The sequence below is a fragment of the Choloepus didactylus genome, chromosome 10, assembly GCF_015220235.1.
Source record: "Choloepus didactylus isolate mChoDid1 chromosome 10, mChoDid1.pri, whole genome shotgun sequence".
Lineage (NCBI taxonomy): Eukaryota > Metazoa > Chordata > Mammalia > Pilosa > Megalonychidae > Choloepus > Choloepus didactylus.
In genome coordinates this window covers 54705795-54727569 of record NC_051316.1, presented here as the reverse complement: position 1 = coordinate 54727569, position 21775 = coordinate 54705795, and the positions used below count along the sequence as shown (strand labels likewise).

General features: G+C 38.3%; 1 pseudogene; it reads left to right on the top strand.

The window, feature by feature from the left end:
- Positions 1 to 287: 287 nt before the first annotated feature.
- Positions 288 to 681, top strand: LOC119545198 (annotated as a pseudogene).
- The last annotated feature ends 21094 nt before the right edge of the window (positions 682 to 21775 follow it).

The following is a 21775-nucleotide window of genomic DNA, read 5'->3' as shown; positions in this document are numbered from 1 at the left end:
ACATGTACAAGGCAGCTCAGAGTTCTAAAGAATGCTGTGGGAGAGCATTTAAGTCCTGACTGCCTGGGGCAAGGGACTGCTGACTGTACAACATACAGTACAGTGCTCAGGACATAAAAAAACTGTTTCCCAAGGAAGTATCAATATAAGCAGGAAAATCTGTAGGGCCAGTGGAACATACCCAAGAAAAAAAGCATGTGCAAAAAGCATTAGGGAGGGTGCTGGGTTGCTGCCGCCAGTACCATGACAGCCCACAAAGTCTCAGCGAGGCTGGATCTCATTTCAGAATGGGAGACAAGCCAATTTGGGAGCAAATTAGGTCTAGCTTCATTCAGCATTACTATCAGTTATTTGATAACTACAGAACCCAACTAGGCTCAATTTATACTGATGATTCATGCCTTATGTGGGGAGGACAGCAGTTCTATGAGAAAGCTGCCACTATGGAGAAAGTATCTAGCCTTCTATTCCAGAAAATCAAGCACACCATCATAGTGCAGACTATAAGCCTATACCAGATAGCTGCATTATCAGATGGCTGTGAGCCAGGTCAAGGCCAGCGAAGACCCCATCATGGGGTTCCACCAGATGTTACTATTAAAGAACATCAACGATGGCTGAGTTTGTACCTACGACATATGTTCAGGTTGCCTGGCACAGCTTCAGCTGACTGCCTCCTAGCCAGGCACCCATGCTCCCTCTTCCTCCCTCCTTTTCCTGATACTACTCACACTCTCCCAGATGCTCCAAATATCATAAACAAATGAGCAGGGCTGCAGTGGGAGTGGTTGCAGTGTACCACTGCACCAAGGTGTTGTGTATGATGCTACTCTAGTTGCATCTGACAGAAGTTTGTGTTATACCAGTGCAAGCCTTGGAAAGACTTAAATTATGCAAAAGGTTTTTTTTTTTTTTTTTTTAAATCTACTGACAAGTTGTTCTAGTAACTCAAAGAAGTAAAGAAGATAGCAGCTGCCTCACTACCCAGATATTGACTTGTTCAGATATTTCAATGCCTCATTATATAATTAAACCACATACATTTTCTTAACAACAACAACAAAAAAAAACAAAGAAAAAGCATCAGGGAGACCTTTATGAGTTATTCTCAAATCTCACTGTACGGATAAGCCCCAAAGAAGAGCATTTGTACAGGTACATCTGCAGACTGGGAAAGGGGTTTTCTTTTATTTCTTCTTTTATTTTTATTTTTTTTAGGTTTTAGAAATCAAGGAAAGTCCTGGTGTAATGTGAGATAGCTATAAGCTTAAAGAACAGAAGGCTCAGTGTCTCGATTCCAGCAACAACATAGCATTAAAATATCAAAATGTCCAGGTTTCAACAAAAAATTACAAACATAAAGAAACAGGAAAGGAGGAAATTAAAGTATTAGACATCATCAATGAGGAGGGGCCAGACCTGGGACATACCAAAGACTTTTTTTCTTTTTAAAAGGTCCTATATATGCTCCAAGAGCTAAAGAAAAACATGAACAGAAAGCTAAATGAAATTAGAATTAGAAAGCCAAGGCTGATTCAGGTGGGCCACACCTTCTTAACTAAATAACTTCATCAAACAGTCCTCCTACTTACAATGGGTTCACACCCACAGGAATGGATTAAATTTAAGATGATGTTTTTCTGGAGTACATACAGCTTCAAACCACAATACTGTTATCTTTACATCAATGTTAAATTTCTTGAACTTGAAAACAGCATTTAAGGTAGACACATAAGTGGATATCCTTGTGCTTTGGAAATGTGCATGACTTTTTTGGGGGAGGGGGAGTGATATATACATCCTACACTTAAGTGTTCAGAAAATGTACTGATGGATGTACAGGCAAATGGAGGGAATGATATGGCAAATGTGGCAAAATGTTAAAAGTGGTGAATCTGGGTATTTTGGTGATACCACGTGTGCCATAGGAACACAGGCTCAGGCACAACAGAAACGTTTAGCAAATGACCACTTTATTACTTACACAGCACAAAGGGTCCAAAAGAGCAGGGGAAGAGATTCCATCGTGCCTGGTTCCATGGGGAGGCCAACTACTCAGGTCAGGGTTGATGGATGGCAGCTCCACAAGCCCCACTCCATGTTAGAGATGAGGGACTCTGCGGCTCCCTGAGGGTTGGGTTTTTATACACCCCAGGGAGAGGGGACCCTCACACTGAGCAAAGCGTATGTATCAAGCACCTTTTGTGTAGAGTTCCTGCCCTGGCAAGCATCTGGAGCTACTTGTTCCTGGTTTGGGTTCTAGGTACAGCCATGCCATTCCATTTCTGGACTGCTGGTTTTTTATGGCTGAGACCTAAGGGTGGAAACACAGAAGCATCTGCAGGCAAAAAATTAAGAGTGGAAAATGAAAGTGGTAGACAAGGGCTGGGAGACAGCAGCTGTGTTTGTCTGTGACTTTCCAAGTAGAAGAATGGGAGTGCATTGAGTTCCCTGTATGGGGTATAAACTATTTTTGTTACTGTCTGGTGTGTTCGAAAGTATTTAAAAACAAAAACAAAACAAAACAAAAACTCATCAAAAAACAACAAAAACATAAAGGCCAGAAAAACACATTTGAAAAAATGTCCAAAAATTTAACAAATTTAACAGAATATTTAAATCTAAATCAAGGACCAGAACAAGATAAACCTAAAGAAAGCCGTGCTCAGACATATCATAATCAAATTTCTGTGCAATTATCTGCATAAGTTTAAAACTAGTCTTTTTCTCCTGAGTTTTTAAAGTCATATTTGACGCAAATAGTATGATCCATTAAAAAAAAAGGTGGTAAATTAGAGTTCATCAAAGTTAGAAGTGTTTTCTCCATGAAACACCATTAAGAGGATAAAAATACAAGCCACAGACTAGGAAAAAATACTTGCAAATCACATATTCAACAAAGAACTGGCTCTAGAATATACAAAGAACTCTACACTCAACAATAAGAAATATACAGCTCTAGAATATGTAAGGAACTCTACACTCAACAGAAATATAGAATGGACTTGAAAAAATAATTCAGGTATATAGGATGGCAAATAACCACATGGAAAGATAAATAAATCATTAGCCATTAGGGAAATGCAAAATAAAGCTATAATGAGATACACACCTTAGTGGAATGGCTAAAAAAAAAATTCTGACAATACTCAGTGCTGGTGAGAACAAAGAGCACTGCCATCTCTCACATATCACTGATGGGAATGTAAAATGGTACAGGCACCATGGAAAAGTTTAGCAGTTTCTTGTATGTGAATATTCAGCAGCTTTATTTGTAAAGCCCCAAATTAGAAACAACCTAAATGTCTGTCAGTGGTTGAATGGATAAACAAACTGGAATACTACTCAGCAATAAAAAGGAATGAAAATTATTGATATATGTAATCACTTGGATGTGTGAAGAAAAAGCCATTCTCAAAAGGTTATATGTGATTCCACTTATATAACATTCTACAAAAGACAAAATTAAAGTGAGAAAAGAGAAAATTATAGTGATAAAAAAACAGATGAGTTGTTTTTTAGGGTTGGGGTGTTGTGAATATAAAGGGATAGCACTAGCAAGTATTTTTGTGATGACAGAACAGTTATGTGCTTTTGTTGTTGTGGTAGTTACACAAATCTATACACGTGAAAACCTCATAGAACTATACATATACAATTTTGTCAATGTCAATTTTCTGGTTTGAAGAACTTACTATGATTACATTAGCTATTATCCTTGGAGGAAGCTAGGTGAAGAATACATAGGAAATTTCTCTACTATTTTTGCAACTTCTTGTGCGCCCATAATTATTTCCATATAATAAAAAGCCAAAAGGTTTTAAGTGAAATGGGGGGGATTCTATTTTATAAAATTGAAATGTATTTTAAGAACCTATGGGTCTAGCAAGATCACACACTTGTGGAACTACTTTTTTTAAAGAAGTTATCTGTGACGCAATAAAAACATAGTTTAGCTTTATGCCCGGGGGGGGGGGGGGATCCACTTTGATGGTGGAGACATATCAATCCAAAAACCCATAAAAGTTTACTGATTTCTTATAGCAGACACCAACTAGGTAAACCCAAACTCTAAAACATTTGAGTAATCTAGCTCACAATCTTCTAGACATGATGTGTGTGGAGGAGAGACAGAGCAAAATTCTCCTCAACGAAAGACACTAGATAAAGGACAGAAAGTGATCCAGAGCAGCAGTTCCAGGGTTCCACTGGCTGGGCAGGGACTTCAACATCCAAGTGAGTGTGTACTTGGAGAAGCCGAGAGACTGCATTTAAGACCAGTGGGTGTTCAGCCTGCAATGCCACCAGGGAATAGGTGGTTGGAGCCAGCAGATGAGCGTGGAGAGGAGCAGCTGGAGGGGAGTAGCCTTCCACACCCCGGGCACCCTCCTCAGCACTTGGCTCGGGTGATTATCCTTCACAGAACCATGGCCGATTACCCCCATGCCAGGGACTGCCGGTTGGAGCAGGCAGACAAGCACGGAAGGGGGCAGCTTTCCACACCCCGTGCAGCCATCTTTGCAGCTGGCTGGGGAGACTGACCCCTGCGGCCGAGAACTTCCTTGACAGAATTTGGGATTCGGCAGGCTTATGATGGCGTCTGCTCTTCGTCCATGGAAGCCCACGGTGTGTACAGCCTAGAGGCAGGGGTGCTGCAGGGAAGTGCCAGGAGGCCTCCCCCAATCCCAGGGACTCATGGGTGCATGGCAGATAGGCATAGTGTGGCATTTGAGCTGGAAGGTGAGACACGTAGCTCTGAAGCACCAGAGAACTCCACCCGCAACCCCGGGAATGACCAGGACTTCTGTGTCCTGGAGCGGACTCCCTGCCAAGCTGCACAGGGCATGCCCCCACTCACAGGGCTGGCAATCCCCAGTGCTCATGGAAAATTGGTGAACTGATTGAACTTCCACATGGTTTGGACCCCCACTCAGTGCATGGATGAAGTTAGGGAAGAACAGCCTTGAGGATAAGAGGTGGCTCAAGAACACCATCTACCGGTAGGTGACGGAAAGTGCACACCACCAAGTTGTAGCTCTGCCAATTCCAGATAATTGTTCAAATAATCCTGCATATCCTAAAAGAACCCTATCAAAACAAGCAAATGCCAAGAGGTCAAAAACAATTATAAAGCATATGAAGAAACCAGAAGATATGGATAACCCAAATGTGCAAATTAAAAAGCCAGAGGAGATACACAACTTGGAGCAATTAATCAAAGTATACACAAACATCAAGGTCATGGCTCAGGATATAAAGGACATGAAGGAGACCCTAGAAGGGCATAAAGAAGATTTTGCAAGAGTAAATAAAAAAATATAGCGGATCTTAAGGAAATAATATATATTGTGGATCAAATTAAATATAGATCTCAGGGAAACAACGGATAACATGAAGTGCACAAATAGAAGAATCATTGTTATTCCAGAAAGTGAAGAGAAAAGTAAAAGGTTGGGAAAAGTATTTGAAGACATTGTTGGGGAAAACTTCCCAACCCTTCCAAACAACATAAATATGCAAATTAAAGCTGCCCAACAAACTACAAATAGAGTAAATCCAAATAAACCAAGTCTGAGACATATTCTGATCAGATTGTCAAATGCTCAAGAGAAGGAGAAAGTTCTGAAACAGCAAGGGAGAAGAGATTCACCACAAACAAGGGAAACAACATAAGACTGACTACTCAGTGACACCATGGAGGCGACAAGGCAGTGTTATGACATATTTAAAATTCTGAAAGAGAAAAATTGCCAGCCCAAAACTCTTTATCCAGAAAAGCTCTCCTTCAAAATTGAGGGAGAGCTTAAAGTTTTCACAGACAAACAAATGCTGAGAGAACTTGTTAACAAGAGACCTCCCCTACAAGAAATACAAAAGGGAGCTCTACTGGCTGAGAAAAAAAAAGGCAGGAGAGATGTGCCTGGAGAAGGGCACAGAACTGAAGAGTATTAGTAAGGGTAACTTAAGGGAAATAGAGAGAGGGAAAAAACAGATCTGACAATAAAAACCAAAGGATAAGATGGCTGATTTAAGAATTGCCTTCTCAGTAATAACATTGAATGTGAATAGATTAAACTCCCCAATTAAAAGACACAGATTGGCAGAATGGATTAAAAAATGTGCACCATCAATATGCTGTTTACAAGGCACTTATCTTAGACCCAGCAACACAAAGAGACTGAAAGTGAAAGGATGGAAAAAAATATTCCATGCATACTACAGGCAAAAGAAAGCAGAGGTAGCAATAATTAACATAAGATAAAATAGACTTTAAATGCAAGGATGTCATAACAGACAAAGAGGGACACTATATACTAATAAAAGGGACAATTCACCAAGAAGAAATAACAATCATAAGTGTTTATGAACACAATCAAGGTGCTCCAAAGTACACGAGACAAACACTGGCAAAACTGAAGGAAGCAACAGATGTTTCCACAATAATCATGGAGACTTCAATACACCAATCTCTCTTATAGACAGATCAACCAGACAGCGGACCAATAAGGAAACTGAGAACCTAAACAATGTGATAAATGAATTAGACTTAACATACATTTATAGAGTATTACATCCCAAATTACCAGGATAGCGCTCATGGAACTGTCTCCAGCAGAGATCATATGCTGCAGCATAAAACAAGCCTCAATAAATTTAAAAAGATTGAAATTATTCAAAGCACATTCTCAGACCACAATGGAATACAATTAGAAGTCAATAACCATCAAAGATTTAAAACATTCACAAATATCTGGAGGTTAAACAACAAACTCCTAAACAATCAGTGGGTTAAAGAAGAAATAGCAAGAGAAATTGCTAAACATCTAGAGACAAATGAAAAAGAGAGCACAGCATATCAAAACTTATGGGATGCAGCGAAGGCAGTATTGAGGGGGAAACTTATAGCTCTAAATGTATACATTAAAAAGGAAGAAAGAGCTAAAATCAAAGAACTAAGGGAACAACTGAAGAAGCTAGAAAATGAATAGCAAACTAATCCTAAAGGAAGTAGAAGAAATGAAATAACAAGGATTAGAGCAGAAATAAATGACGTGGAGAACAAAAAAAAAAAAAAAAAAAAAAAAAAAAAAGACTAAATAAAACCAAAAAAGTTGGTTCCTTGAGATGATCAACAAGATTGGCAAGCCCTTAACTAGACTGACAAAGTAAAAAAGTGAGAAGATCCAAATAACCAAAATAATAAATGAGAGGGGGGAAATTACTGCGGATCCCAAAGAAATAAAAATCTTAAGAGAATACTATGAACAACTGTATGCCAACAACCTTGACAATTTAGGGGAAACGGATAATGTCCTGGAAACACATGAACAACCTAGGCTGACCAGAGAAGAAATAAAAGACCTCAAAAACCCAATCACAAGTAAAGAGATCATTCATCAAAAAGCTTCCTAAGAATAAAAGACCAGGACCAGATGGCTTCCTGTTCAAAATCTTTCAAAAAACCAAAGAAAATGGAACACTACCTAACTCATTTTATGAAGCCAAGATCACTCTACTACCAAAACCAGATAAAGATGCTACAAGAAAGCAAAACTACAGTCCAATCTCCCTAATGGATATAGATGCAAAAATTCTCAAAATACTTGCAAATTGAATCCAAAGACACATTAAAAAAATCATACACCATGATCAAGTGAGGTTCATCCCAGATGCAAGGATGGTTCAACAGAAGAAAATCAATCAATGTATTACAACACATTAAAAATCAAAAGAAAAAAATCAAATGATCATCTCAACAGATGCTGAAAAAGCATGCAACAAAATCCAGCATCCTTTTTTGATAGAAACACTTCAAAAGTAGGAATTGAAGGAAACTTCCTCAATATGATAAAGGACATATATGAAAAACCCACGGCCAGCACAGCATGCAATGCACTCAATGGCGAGAGACTGAAAGCCTTCCCTCTAAGATCAGGAATGAGACAAGAATGCCCTCTGTCACCACTGTGATTCAACATTGTGCTAGAAGTGCTAGCCAGAGCAATCCAGCAAGACAAAGAAATAAAAGGTATCCAAATTGGAAAAGAAGTAGTAAAACTGTCATTATTTCCAAATGATATGATCTTCTATTTGGAAAACCCTGAGAAACTGATGACACAGATACTTGAGCTAATAAACAAATTCAGCAAAATGGTGGGATACAAGATTAATCCACATAAGACAGTAATGTTCTCATCACTAGAAATGACCTAACAGAAGAGATACCAAAGAAGATTCCATTCACAATAAAAAAATCAAGTACCTCAGAATAAACTTAACCAAGGATGTAAAAGACCTCTACTAAGAAAATTACAATTACTAAAAGAACCTCTACACAGAAAATTACAATTACTAAAAGAAATAAAAGGGGACCTAAAGAGATGGAAAGATATTCCATGTTCATATATAGGAAGGCTAAATGTTAAGATGTCAATTCTACCCAAAGTGATCTATGGATTCAATGCAGTTCCAATCAAAATTCCAACAACCTATTTTGCTAGTTATCAAATTTCTTTGCAAGGGAAAGGGGCCTTGAAATGCTAAAAACATTCTAAAAAAAGAAAAACAAACTGGGAGGACTTACAGTTCCTGACTTTGAAGCCTACTATAAAGCCACAGTAGTCAAAACAGCTTGGTATTGACACAGAGATAGACTGATCAATGGAATCGAACTGAGAATTTGGAAAGACCCCCAGATCTATGGCTGACTGATTTTTAATAAGGCCCCAAATCCACTGAACTGGGACAGAACAGACTTTTCAACAAACGGGACTGGGAGAACTAGATATCCATATCCAAAAGAATGAAAGAGGACCCTTACCTCACACCCTATATAAAAAGTAACTCAAAGTAGAGGCGGGGCAAGATGGCGAAGTGGTGAGGAGCAGAATTTCGTCTCTCCCCTAGAGCAGCTGGCAATTACCCAAGAACTATATGAAACAGTGTTTGCGGGGTCTCCAGTAACCAGTCACACATTGGACACAAGTTTGGAATTGGAGGAAAAGCTGAGATCGCAGCGAACATTGTAAGTTCCCCGGACCAGGGGTCTGGCGCCCCTCCCCACCCAGACCTCACAGACGGTCTTGCTGCCGGCTCCCTGAAAGGGGGGAAAAAAACAACCAAAAAACAGCAATCTGCTGAGGGCAAGAAGGGAGGCTCAACCCAGACTCAACTGCAGAATTAATTAACAAATTAATTAACTAACTTTGGGAGCTGGGGTGCTAAAGAAGGGCTGGGCTCTGAGAAGTGGGGGCACGTAAAAGCGGGCACCCATTCCCAGACTCCAAAAAAGCCGTTTTTTTCCCCCTACATTTTGTCCCTTCTGGCTTCTCACTGATCCCTTATCTTTTTGCATTTCAATAGCCCCTGGCAGGGGTGGAACTGAAGCGGTTGGAGAGTAATTATCAGACAATTGCCCAAAGCATATCTTTAAATGCTCTATTCTGACACCAACAAAACTTCCAGGCCAGGGAAAGACTTTTAAAAGAGACTTTTTTTTTTTTTTCCCTTTTTTCTTTTTCTTGATTTCTTTTCTACTTTTTTTTTTTTTTTTTTTTTTTAAATCTAAAGGTAATATATGTGGTTATTTTCTATTGGAAAGCCCAGGTTGAGGGACTAGGCTGGGCTTGGGGGAGACAGAGTACCCACAGTGTCTTTGAATTCCGTATTCACTACTGAAGGCCTCCACCCCCGTCTTTAATTGGCAACTCAGGCTGACCAAGGAATCTACCTGGAGAGGCCCCAAAGAGGAGAGGGGAGAAGGGAATAGTGCCCCTGAGAGACAACTGGAGTTCTGAGGATTGGGAGAGTGGAGGGAGGTCCAGCTCAACTGGCAGTCCTCCTTCTGGGAATTCAGACCCCAGGGGCTGGAATTCAGATTCTGGCTTCAGTCAGCCACATCCCTGACAGGATCAGAGTCACCAGGAGAACTAAAGGCTCCATACCTCCTTACACTGGTGGGGGAGCTGCGGGCTGGCCAGCGCCACCTGCTGGACAGGAGAGGAAAAGCACCAATTCTAAAGGCCTCATAGGAGGGTCTCATTCTCAGGAAAACTCCATACCCTCCCAATGAGACCTGGGCCTCACTAGACTGGGAAAATCTGACTAGGGTCGACCATATCTGAGGAGACCCACTCACAAAAAGGTTACATAGAGGCAGAGCAAGAAACAGAAAAAACAAGAGGGGAAAAATTCTAATCAGCTAAATAGACCTAAATTAGAGGTCTAGAATAAGTTGAACTGAATTAACAGGCCAGAGAACAAGGCCAACCAACAAGAAAACCACTAGGTAAAAAACAGAAAACAAGCTCCAAAATAAACTAATCAAGAAAATCAGATGCCTAGACAACTTAAGATAACAAGCCATACCAGTAAACACGAAAACATGGACCAGCCAAAGGAACAAACTAATACCTCAGCTGAGACACAGGAGTGGAGGCAACTAATGCTAAATAAATTCAATGAAATGAAGGAAGATATAGCAAAAGAGCTGAAGGATATAAAGAAGACACTGGATGACCACAAAGAAGAATTCATAAACTTAAAAAAACAAATGGCAGAACTCATGGGAATGAAGGCCACAATGGAGGAGATGAAAAACTCAATGGAGGGACACAACAGTAGATCTGAACAGGCAGAAGAAAGGATCAGTGAACTGGAAGACAGGTCATTCGAATTCATAAACACAAAAGAACAGATGGTGAAAAAAATGGAAAAATATGAGCAGGGTCTTAGGGAGCTGAGTGACAACATGAAAAGCACAAATATATGTGTTATGGGTATCCCAGAAGGAGAAGAGAGGGGAAAAGGGGCAGAAAGAGTGATAGAAGACATATTCACTGAAAATTTCCCAACTCTTATAAAAGACAGAAAATTAGAGATTCAAGAAGTACAACGTACCCCAAATAGAACAGATCCCAATAGACCTACTCCAAGACACTTACTAGTCAGATTGTCCAATGTGAAAGACAAAGAGAGGATTCTGAAATCAGCAAGAGAAAAGCAATCTATCACATACAAGGGAAGGTCAATAAGACTATGTACAGATTTCTCTGCAGAAACCATGGAGGCAAGAAGACAGTGGCATGATATATTTAAGATACTGAAAGAGAAAAACTGCCAACCAAGAATTCTATATCCAGCAAAACTTTCCTTCAAAAATGAGGGAGAAATTAAAACATTTTCAGACAAACAGACACTGAGAGAGTTTGTGAATAAGAGACTGGCACTACAAGAAATACTAAAGGGAGTGCTACAGGCTGATAGGAAAAGACAGGAGAGAGAGAGTTGGAGAAGAGTGCAGAAATGAAGATTATCAGGAAAGATAAAAGGAGAGGAAAAAATAAGATATGACACATAAATTCCAAAAAACAAAATGGTAGTAGAAAGTACTGCCCTTACAGTAATAACACTAAATGTAAATGGATTAAACTCCCCAATAAAAAGACACAGACTGGCAGAAAGGATTAAAAAACAGGACCCATCTATATGCTGTCAACAACAAACTCACTTTAGACACAAGGACAAAAATAGCTGAAAGTGAAAGGTTGGAAAAAGATATTTCATGCAAACAACAACCAGAAAAAAGCAGGAGTAGCTATATTAATATCGGACAAGTTAGACTTTAAAGCGAAACAAATAAAGAGACAAAGAAGGACACTATATATCAATAAAAGGGTCAATTCATCAAGAAAACATAACAGTCATAAATATTTATGCATCAAACCAGAATGCCCCAAAATTCATGAGGCAAACACTACGATCACTGAAAGGAGAAACAGACACCTCTACAGTAATAGTTGGAGACTTCAATACACCACTCTCATCAATGGATAGAACATCTAGACAAAGGATCACTAAAGAAACAGAGATGTTGAATTGTATGATAAATGAACTAGACTTGACAGACATTTATAGAACACTACATCCAACAACAGCAGGATACACTTTTTTCTCAAGTGCTCATGGAACATTCTCTAGGATAGACCACATGTTGCGTCACAAAGCAAGTCTCAACAAATTTAAAAATATTGATATTATAAAAAACACTTTCTCAGACCACAATGGAATGAAGTTGGAAATAAATAAAAGGCAGAAGGTCATAAAATTCACAAACATATGGAGGCTAAACAACACCCTCTTAGAAAACCAGCGGGTAAAGGAAGAAATTACAAGAGAAATTAGTAAATACCTCGAGGCAAATGACAATGAAAACACAACTTATCAAAACTTGTGGGATGCAGCAAAGGCGGTGCTGAGAGGGAAATTTATTGCCCTAAATGTCTATATTAAAAGAGAAGAGAGAGCAAAAATTGAAGAGTTAACTGCTCACCTGGAGGAATTAGAGAAAGAACAGCAAACTAACCCCAAAGCAAGCAGAAGGGAAGAAATAACAAAGATTAGAGCAGAAATAAATGCAATTGAGAATAGGAAAACAATAGAGAGAATCAACAAAACCAGAAGTTGGTTCTTTGAGAAAATCAGTAAAATCGATGGACCACTGGCTAGGCTAACAAAAAAAAAAAAAAAAAAGAAACAGCAGATGCAAATAAATGCAATCAGAAATGGGAAAGGAAATATAACTACCGACCCTGCAGAAATTAAGGAGATAATGAGAAGATACTATGAGCAACTATATGCTAATAAACTAGACAACTTAGATGAAATGGACAACTTCCTAGAAAAGCATAAACAACCAACATTAACTCAAGAAGAAATAGATGACCTCAACAAACCAATCACAAGTAAAGAGATTGAGTCAGTCATCAAAAAGCTCCCAAAAAGGAAAAGCCCAGGACCAGATGGTTTCACATGTGAATTTTACCAAGCATTCAAGAACGAATTAGTACCAATCCTGCTCAATCTCTTCAAAAAAATTGAAGAAGAGGGAAAGCTACCTAACGCTTTCTATGAAGCCATCATCACCCTAATACCAAAATCAGGCAAAGATACTACAAAAAAAGAAAATTATAGACCAATTTCTTTAATGAATATAGACGCAAAAATCCTCAATAAAATACTCGCAAATCGAATCCAGCAGCACATTAAAAGAATTATACACCACGACAAGGTGGGATTTATTCCAGATATGCAAGGCTGGTTCAACACAAGAAAATCAATTAATGTAATACACCACATCAATAAATCAAAGCAGAAGAACCACATGATCATCTCGATTGATGCAGAAAAGGCATTTGACAAATTTCAACATCCTTTCCTGATGAAAACACTTCAAAGGATAGGAATAGAAGGGAACTTTTTCAATATGATAAAGGCAATATATGAAAAACCCACAGCTAACATCACACTCAACGGGGAGAGACTGAAAGCTTTTCCTCTAAGATCAGGAACAAGACAGGGATGCCAACTATCACCACTGTTATTCAACATTGTGCTGGAAGTTCTAGCTAGAGCAATTAGGCAAGAAAAAGAAATAAAAGGCATCCAGATTGGAGAGGAAGAAGTAAAACTTTCACTATTTGCAGATGACATGATTCTATATATAGGAAATCCAGAAAAATCTACAGCAAAGCTACTAGAACTAGTCAATGATTACAGCAAAGTAGCAGGCTACAAGATCAACATGCAAAAATCTGTAGTGTTCCTATACACAAGTAATGTGCAACAAGAGGAGGAAATCAAGAAAAAAATCCCATTTACAATAGCAACCAAAAGAATCAAGTATTTAGGAATAAATTTAACCAAGGACAGAAAAGACCTTTACATAGAAAACTATAAGAAACTGCTAAAAGAAATTGAACAAGACCTGAAGAAATGGAAGAACATACCATGTTCATGGATTGGAAGACTAAATATAGTTAAGATGGCAATTTTACCTAAACTGATTTACAGATTCAATGCAATACCAATTCAAATCCCAACAACTTACTTTACAGAAATAGAAAAATCAATAACTAAATTTATTTGGAAGGGTAAGGTGCCCCAAATAGCCAAAAATGTCTTGAGAAAGAGGAATGAAGTGGGAGGTCTCACACTACCTGACTTTCAAGCATATTACAAAGCTACAGTGCTCAAAACAGCATGGTACTGGCATAAGGACAGATATACTGATCAATGGAATCGAATTGAGTGTTCAGAAGTAGACCCTTACATCTACAGACAACTGATCTTTGATAAGGTAGTGAAGCCGAAGCAACTGGGAAAGAGCAGCCTGTTAAATAAATGGTGTTTGGAGAACTGGATATCCATTTCCAAAAGAATGAAAGAGGATGTCCATCTCACACCTTATACCAAAATTAACTCCAAGTGGATCAAAGACCTAAACATTAGCACCAAGACCATAAAACTCTTAGAAGAAAATGTAGGGCAATATCTTAAAGATCTTGTGAAAGGAGGTGGTTTCTTAGACCTCACACCCAAGGCACGAGCAACCGAAGCACAAATAGACAAATGGGATCTCCTCAAAATTAAACACTTTTGTACATCAAAGGACTTTGTCAGAAAAGTAAAAAGGCAACCTACACAATGGGAGATGATATTTGGAAACCACATATCAGATAAGGGTTTAATATCCCGAATATATAAAGGAATCCTGCATCTCAATAACAGAAAGACAAACAATCCAATTAAAAAATGGGCAAAAGACATGAACAGACATTTTTCTGAAGAGGAAATACAAATGGCTCAAAAGCATATGAAAAAATGCTCAACTTCACTGGCTATTAAGGAAATGCAAATAAAAACCACAATGAGATATCATCTCACACCTACCAGAATGGCCATTATCCAAAAAACAAAATGACAAGTGCTGGAGAGGATGTGGAGAAAGAGGCACACTTATTCATTGTTGGTGGGAATGTAGAATGGTGCAACCACTCTGGAAGACAGTATGGAGGTTCCCCAGGAAGCTAAATATAGATTTGCCATATGACCCAGCTATTCCATTGCTGGGTATATGCTCAGAGGAACTGAAACTCAAGACACAAACAGACATTTGTAAACCAATGTTTATTGCAGCATTATTTACAATTGCCAAGAGATGGAAAGAGCCCAAATGTCCATCAAAGGACGAGTTGATAAACAAACTGTGGTATATACACATGATGGAATATTATGCAGCTGTAAAACAGAACAAAGACATGGATCATGTAATAATGTGGATGAACCTTAAGGACGTTATGTTGAGTGAAGTTAGCCAGAAACAAAAGGACAGATAGATTCTGTATGGTCTCACTAATATGAACAGACATTAATGAACAAACTTTGGGAGTTAAAAGCTGACAACACAGGTGACCAGGAGATAGAAAGAGAGCAGAGATCAGCCATTTGATGTAGAAGGACTACAGAATGTTTAGGATTGATTGCATAGATCCAGAAATAGATAGCATAATACTGTGTGATGGTAGCACAGTATTGTAAGTACCCTGAACAAAGATGTCTGTGAGTAAAGCTGAAAGAGGTGGGATAGGAGAATGTATGACACCAGAGGTAACGATAGATGATAAAGACTGGGACTGTATAACGTGGCAAAAACTGGAGTGGCCAATGACTGTTACTAAATACACAAATATAAAAATGTTTTTGCATGTGGGAAAGCAAATGAATGTCAACCATGTAGAAATTTGAAAAAGGGATGGTATTCAGGAAAAAACATAATCAAAGCAAACTGGAGTATATGGTCAACAATAACATTGTAATATACCTCCATTAAATGTAACAAAGGCAATATGCCAATGCTAAATGTATATGAGAGGGGGATATAGGGGAGTAATATGGGACTCTTGGTAGTGGTGTTATTTGCTGTCCTTAGTAGTATATTGTATTGTATGACATGTTATTTTTCTTTTTATCATTTTTTCTTATTGCTAAAGAAAAAAAAACACAATTTTTCTTGTAATAATCAGTATGTTCAAGTGCTGATTGTGGTGATAAATGTACAACTTTATGATGATACCATGAACAACTGATTGTACACTGGATAAATGTATGGTATGTGAATATAACTCTATAAAATTGTAGGAAAATATATATATAGGAGTAAAAGTGTTGGAGAAAACATGAAAACATGGTGAGAGGGATGACGCCTCACCAATATGGACTAACTACAATGTGTAAACTCAGAATTGAATCTTAGAACATAGCCTAACGTGGACACAATAATTGTAATAGTCCCTAGATTGCAAGCTCTTACAGCAGTTAACTCAATCCCTGAATTGTAAGGCCTATCTCTAAACTTTGAGATGCTGATCCCCTAGCGTATAACCTGATTGGTCTCTGGAACAATGCATATCTCTGAGACACCTGAAACTCAGAGCTAAAGCTCGGCAGATATGAACGTCAGTATTAGTGCATACAGCCACTGTCAAAAAAAAAAAAAAAAAAAAAAAAAAGCTGAAAAAGAGCCCAGACTTCAATTAGTGATATGAATGAAGCAGGTCTGGTTAAGACCAGGGCAAGCCAGGCCAAAGGGTAAAGGTTGAAACTGATTGTGTGTGTGTGTGTGTTTTTTTTTTTAATCTTCATTTTATTGAGATATATTCACATACCACGCAGTCATACAAAACAAATCGTACTTTCGATTGTTTACAGTACCATTACATAGTGGTACATTCATCACCCAAATCAATCCCTGACACCTTCATTAGCACACACACAAAAATAACAAGAATAATAGTTAGAGTGAAAAAGAGCAATTGAAGTAAAAAAGAACACTGGGTACCTTTGTCTGTTTGTTTCCTTCCCCTATTTTTCTACTCATCCATCCATAAACTAGACAAAGTGGAGTGTGGTCCTTATGGCTTTCCCAATCCCCTTGTCACCCCTCATAAGCTACATTTTTATACAACTGTCTTAGAGATTCATGGGTTCTCGGTTGTAGTTTGATAGTTTCAGGTATCCACCACCTGCTACCCCAATTCTTTAGAACCTAAAAAGGGTTGTCTAAAGTGTGCATAAGAGTGCCCACCAGAGTGACCTCTCGGCTCCTTTTGGAATCTCTCTGCCACTGAAGCTTATTTCATTTCCTTTCACATCCCCCTTTTGGTCAAGAAGATGTTCTCCGTCCCACGATGCCAGGTCTACATTCCTCCCCAGGAGTCATATTCCACGTTGCCAGGGAGATTCACTCCCCTGGGTGTCTGATCCCACGTAGGGGGGAGGGCAGTGATTTCACCTTTCAAGTTGGCTTAGCTAGAGAGACAGGGCCACATCTGAGCAACAAAGAGGCATTCGGGAGGAGGCTCTTAGGCACAAACATAGGGAGGCCTAGCCTCTCCTTTGCAGCAACCGTCTTCCCAAGGGTAAAACCTGTGGTAGGGGGCTCAACCCATCAAACCACCAGTCCCCTATGTCTGTGGTCATGTTAGCAACCATGGAGGTGGGGTAGGCGAATACCCCTGCATTCTCCACAGGCTCCTCAAGGGGGCACTACGTCTTTTTTTTTCCCTTGTTTTTCTTTCCTTTTTTTTTTTTAACTTTCCCTTCTTTTTTAAATCAACTGTATGAAAAAAAAGTTAAAAAGAAAACAAACATACAATAAAAGAACATTTCAAAGAGACCATAACAAGGGAGTAAGAAAAAGACAACTAACCTAAGATAACTGCTTAACTTCCAACATGTTCCTACTTTACCCCAAGAAAGTTACCTAATATAGCAACATTTCTGTGAACTTGTTCCTACTATATCCATCAGAAATTAACAGACCATAGTCATTCCTGGGCATCCCCAGAACGTTAAATAGCTTATCTGTTCTTCTTGGATTATTGTTCCCCCTTCCTTAATTGCTCTCTATTGCTAGTTCCCCTACATTCTACATTATAAACCATTTGTTTTACATTTTTCAAAGTTCACATTAGTGGTAGCATATAATATTTGTCTTTTTGTGCCTGGCTTATTTCGCTCAGCATTATGTCCTCAAGGTTCATCCATGTTGTCATATGTTTCACGAGATCGTTCCTTCTTACTGCCGCGTAGTATTCCATCGTGTGTATATACCACATTTTATTTATCCACTCATCTGTTGAAGGACATTTCGGTTGTTTCCATCTCTTGGCAATTGTGAATAATGCTGCTATGAACATTGGCGTGCAGATATCTGTTCGTGTCACTGCCTTCCGATCTTCTGGGTATATACCGAGAAGTGAAATTGCTGGATCAAATGGTAACTCTATATCTAGTTTTCCAAGGAACTGCCAGACTGACTTCCAGAGTGGCTGAACCATTATACAGTCCCAGCAACAATGAATAAGAGTTCCAATTTCTCCACATCCCCTCCAACATTTGTAGTTTCCTGTTTGTTTAATGGCAGCCATTCTAACCGGTGTTAGATGGTATCTCATTGTGGTCTTAATTTGCATCTCTCTAATAGCTAGTGAAGCTGAACATTTTTTCATGTGTTTCTTGGCCATTTGTATTTCCTCTTCAGAGAACCGTCTTTTCATATCTTTTGCCCATTTTATAACTGGCCTGTCTGTACTATTGTCATTGAGTTGTAGGATTTCTTTATATATGCAAGATATCAGTCTTTTGTCAGATACATGGTTTCCAAAAATTTTTTCCCATTGAGTTGGCTGCCTCTTTACCTTTTTGAGAAATTCCTTTGAGGTGCAGAAACTTCTAAGCTTGAGGAGTTCCCATTTTTCTATTTTCTCTTTTGTTGCTTGTGCTTTGGGTGTAAAGTCTAGGAAGTGGCCGCCTAATACAAGGTCTTGAAGATGTTTTCCTACATTATCTTCTAGGAATTTTATGGTACTTTCTTTTATATTGAGATCTTCGGTCCATTTTGAGTTAATTTTTGTGTAGGGGGTGAGGTAGGGGTCCTCTTTCATTCTTTTGGATATGGATATCCAACTCTCCCAGCCCCATTTGTTGAAAAGACCATTATGACTCAGTTCAGTGACTTTGGGGGCCTTATCAAAGATCAGTCGGCCATAGATCTGAGGGTCTATCTCTGAATTCTCAATTCGATTCCATTGATCTATATGTCTATCTTTGTGCCAGTACCATGCTGTTTTGGCAACTGTGGCTTTATAATAAGCTTCAAAGTCAGGGAGTGTAAGTCCTCCCACTTGGTTTTTCTTTTTTAGAGTGTCTTCAGCAATTCGAGGCATCTTCCCTTTCCAAATAAATTTGATAACTAGCTTTTCCAAGTCTGCAAAGTAGGTTGTTGGAATTTTGATTGGGATTGCATTGAATCTGTAGATGAGTTTGGGTAGAATTGACATCTTAATGACATTTAGTCTTCCTATCCATGAACATGGAATATTTTTCCATCTTTTAAGGTCCCCTTCTATTTCTTTTAGTAGAGTTATGTAGTTTTCTTTGTATAGGTCTTTTACATCTTTGGTTAAGTTTATTCCTAGGTACTTGATTTTTTTAGTTGCTATTGAACATGGTATCTTTTTCTTGAGTGTCTCTTCAGTTTGTTCATTTCTAGCATATAGAAACATTACTGACTTATGTGCATTAACCTTGTACCCCGCTACTTTGATAAATTTGTTTATTATCTCTAGTAGCTGTATCATCGATTTCTCAGGGTTTTCTAGATATAAGATCATATCATCTGCAAACAATGACAGTTTTACTTCTTCTTTTCCAATTTGGATGCCTTTTATTTCTTTGTCTTGCCGGATTGCCCGGGCTAGCACTTCCAGCACAATGTTGAATAACAGTGGTGACAGCAGGCATCCTTGTCTTGTTCCTGATCTTAGAGGGAAGGCTTTCAGTCTCTCACCATTGAGTACTGTGCTGGCTGTGGGTTTTTCATATATGCTCTTTATCATGTTGAGGAAGTTTCCTTCAATTCCTACCTCTTGAAGTGTTTTTATCAAAAACGGACGTTGGATTTTGTCAAATACTTTTACAGCATCTATTGAGATGATCAATTGATTTTTCCCTTTTGACTTGTTAATGTGTTGTAATACATTGATTGATTTTCTTATGTTGAACCATCCTTGCATGCCTGGAATAAACCCCACTTGGTCATGGTGTATGATTTTTTTAATGTGTCTTTGGATTCGATTTGTAAGTATTTTGTTGAGGATTTTTGCATCTATATTCATTAGGGAGATTGGCCGGTAGTTTTCCTTTTTTGTAGCATCTTTGCCTGGTTTTGGTATTAGATTGATGTTAGCTTCATAAAATGAGTTAGGTAGTGTTCCATTTTCTTCAATGTTTTGAAAGAGTTTGAGTAAGATTGGTGTCAGTTCTTTCTGGAAAGTTTGGTAGAATTCCCCTGTGAAGCCATCTGGCCCTGGGCATTTATTTGTGGGAAGATTTTTGATGACTGATTGGATCTCTTTGCTTGTGATGGGTTGGTTGAGCTCTTCTATTTCTTCTCTGGTCAGTCTAGGTTGTTCATATGTTTCCAGGAAATTGTCCATTTCCTCTACATTCTCCAGTTTGTTGCCATACAGTTGTTCATAGTATCCTCTTATAATTTTTTTAATGTCTTCAGGATCTGCAGTTATGTCACCTTTTTCATTCATTATTTTGTTTCTATGGGTCTTCTCTCTTTTTGATTTTGTCAGTCTAGCTAGGGGCTTGTCAATCTTGTTGATCTTCTCAAAGAACCAACTTTTGGTGATATTTATCCTCTCTCTTGTTTTTTTGTTCTCTATGTCATTTATTTCTGCTTTAATCCTTGTTATATCTTTTCTTCTACTTGGTTTAGGATTGGTTTGCTGTTCATTTTCTAGCTTCTTCAGTTGATCCATTAATTCTTTGATTTTGGCTCTTTCTTCCTTTTTCATATATGCGTTTAGTGCTATAAATTTCCCCCTTAGCACTGCTTTTGCTGCATCCCATAGGTTTTGGTATGTTGTGTTCTCATTTTCATTCATCTCTATATATTTAGCAATTTCTCTTGCTATTTCTTCTTTAACCCATTGATTGTTTAGGAGTGTGTTGTTCAACCTCCAGGTATTTGTGAATTTTCTAAGTCTCTGATGGTTATTGACTTCTAATTGTATTCCATTGTGGTCAGAGAATGTGCTTTGAATCATTTCAATCTTTTTAAATTTATTGAGGCTTGTTTTATGTCCCAGCATATGATCTATTCTGGAGAAAGTTCCATGAGCACTAGAAAAGTATGTGTATCCTGGTGATTTGGGATGTAATGTCCTGTATATGTCTGTTAAATCTAATTCATTTATCAGATTGTTTAGGTTTTCAATTTCCTTATTCGTCTTCTGTCTGGTTGATCTATCTATAGGAGAGAGTGATGTGTTGAAGTCTCCCACAATTATTGTGGAAACATCAATTGCTTCCTTTAGTTTTGCCAGTGTTTCTCTCATGTATTTTGTGGCACCTTGATTGGGTGCATAGACATTTACGATTGTTATTTCTTCTTGCTGAATTGCCCCTTTTATTAGTATGTAGTGGCCTTCTTTGTCTCTCAAAACATCCCTGCATTTGAAGTCTATTTTATCTGAGATTAATATTGCTACACCTGCTTTCTTTTGGCTGTAGCTTGCATGAAATATTTTTTTCCATCCTTTCACTTTCAATTTCTTTGTGTCCCTGTGTCTAAGATGAGTCTCTTGTATGCAACATATTGATGGTTCCTTTTTTTTGATCCATTCTGCGAATCTATATCTTTTAATTGGGGAGTTTAATCCATTTACATTCAACGTTATAACCGTGAAGGCATTTCTTGAATCAGCCATCTTATCCTTTGGTTTATGTTTGTCATATTTTTCCCGTCTGTCTATTAATATCCTTTATTGTACCCATACCGAATCTCTTTAGTACTGAACCTTTCTCCAAGTTTCTCTGTCCTTTCTTTGTTTCTCTGTCTGTAGGGCTCCCTTTAGTATCT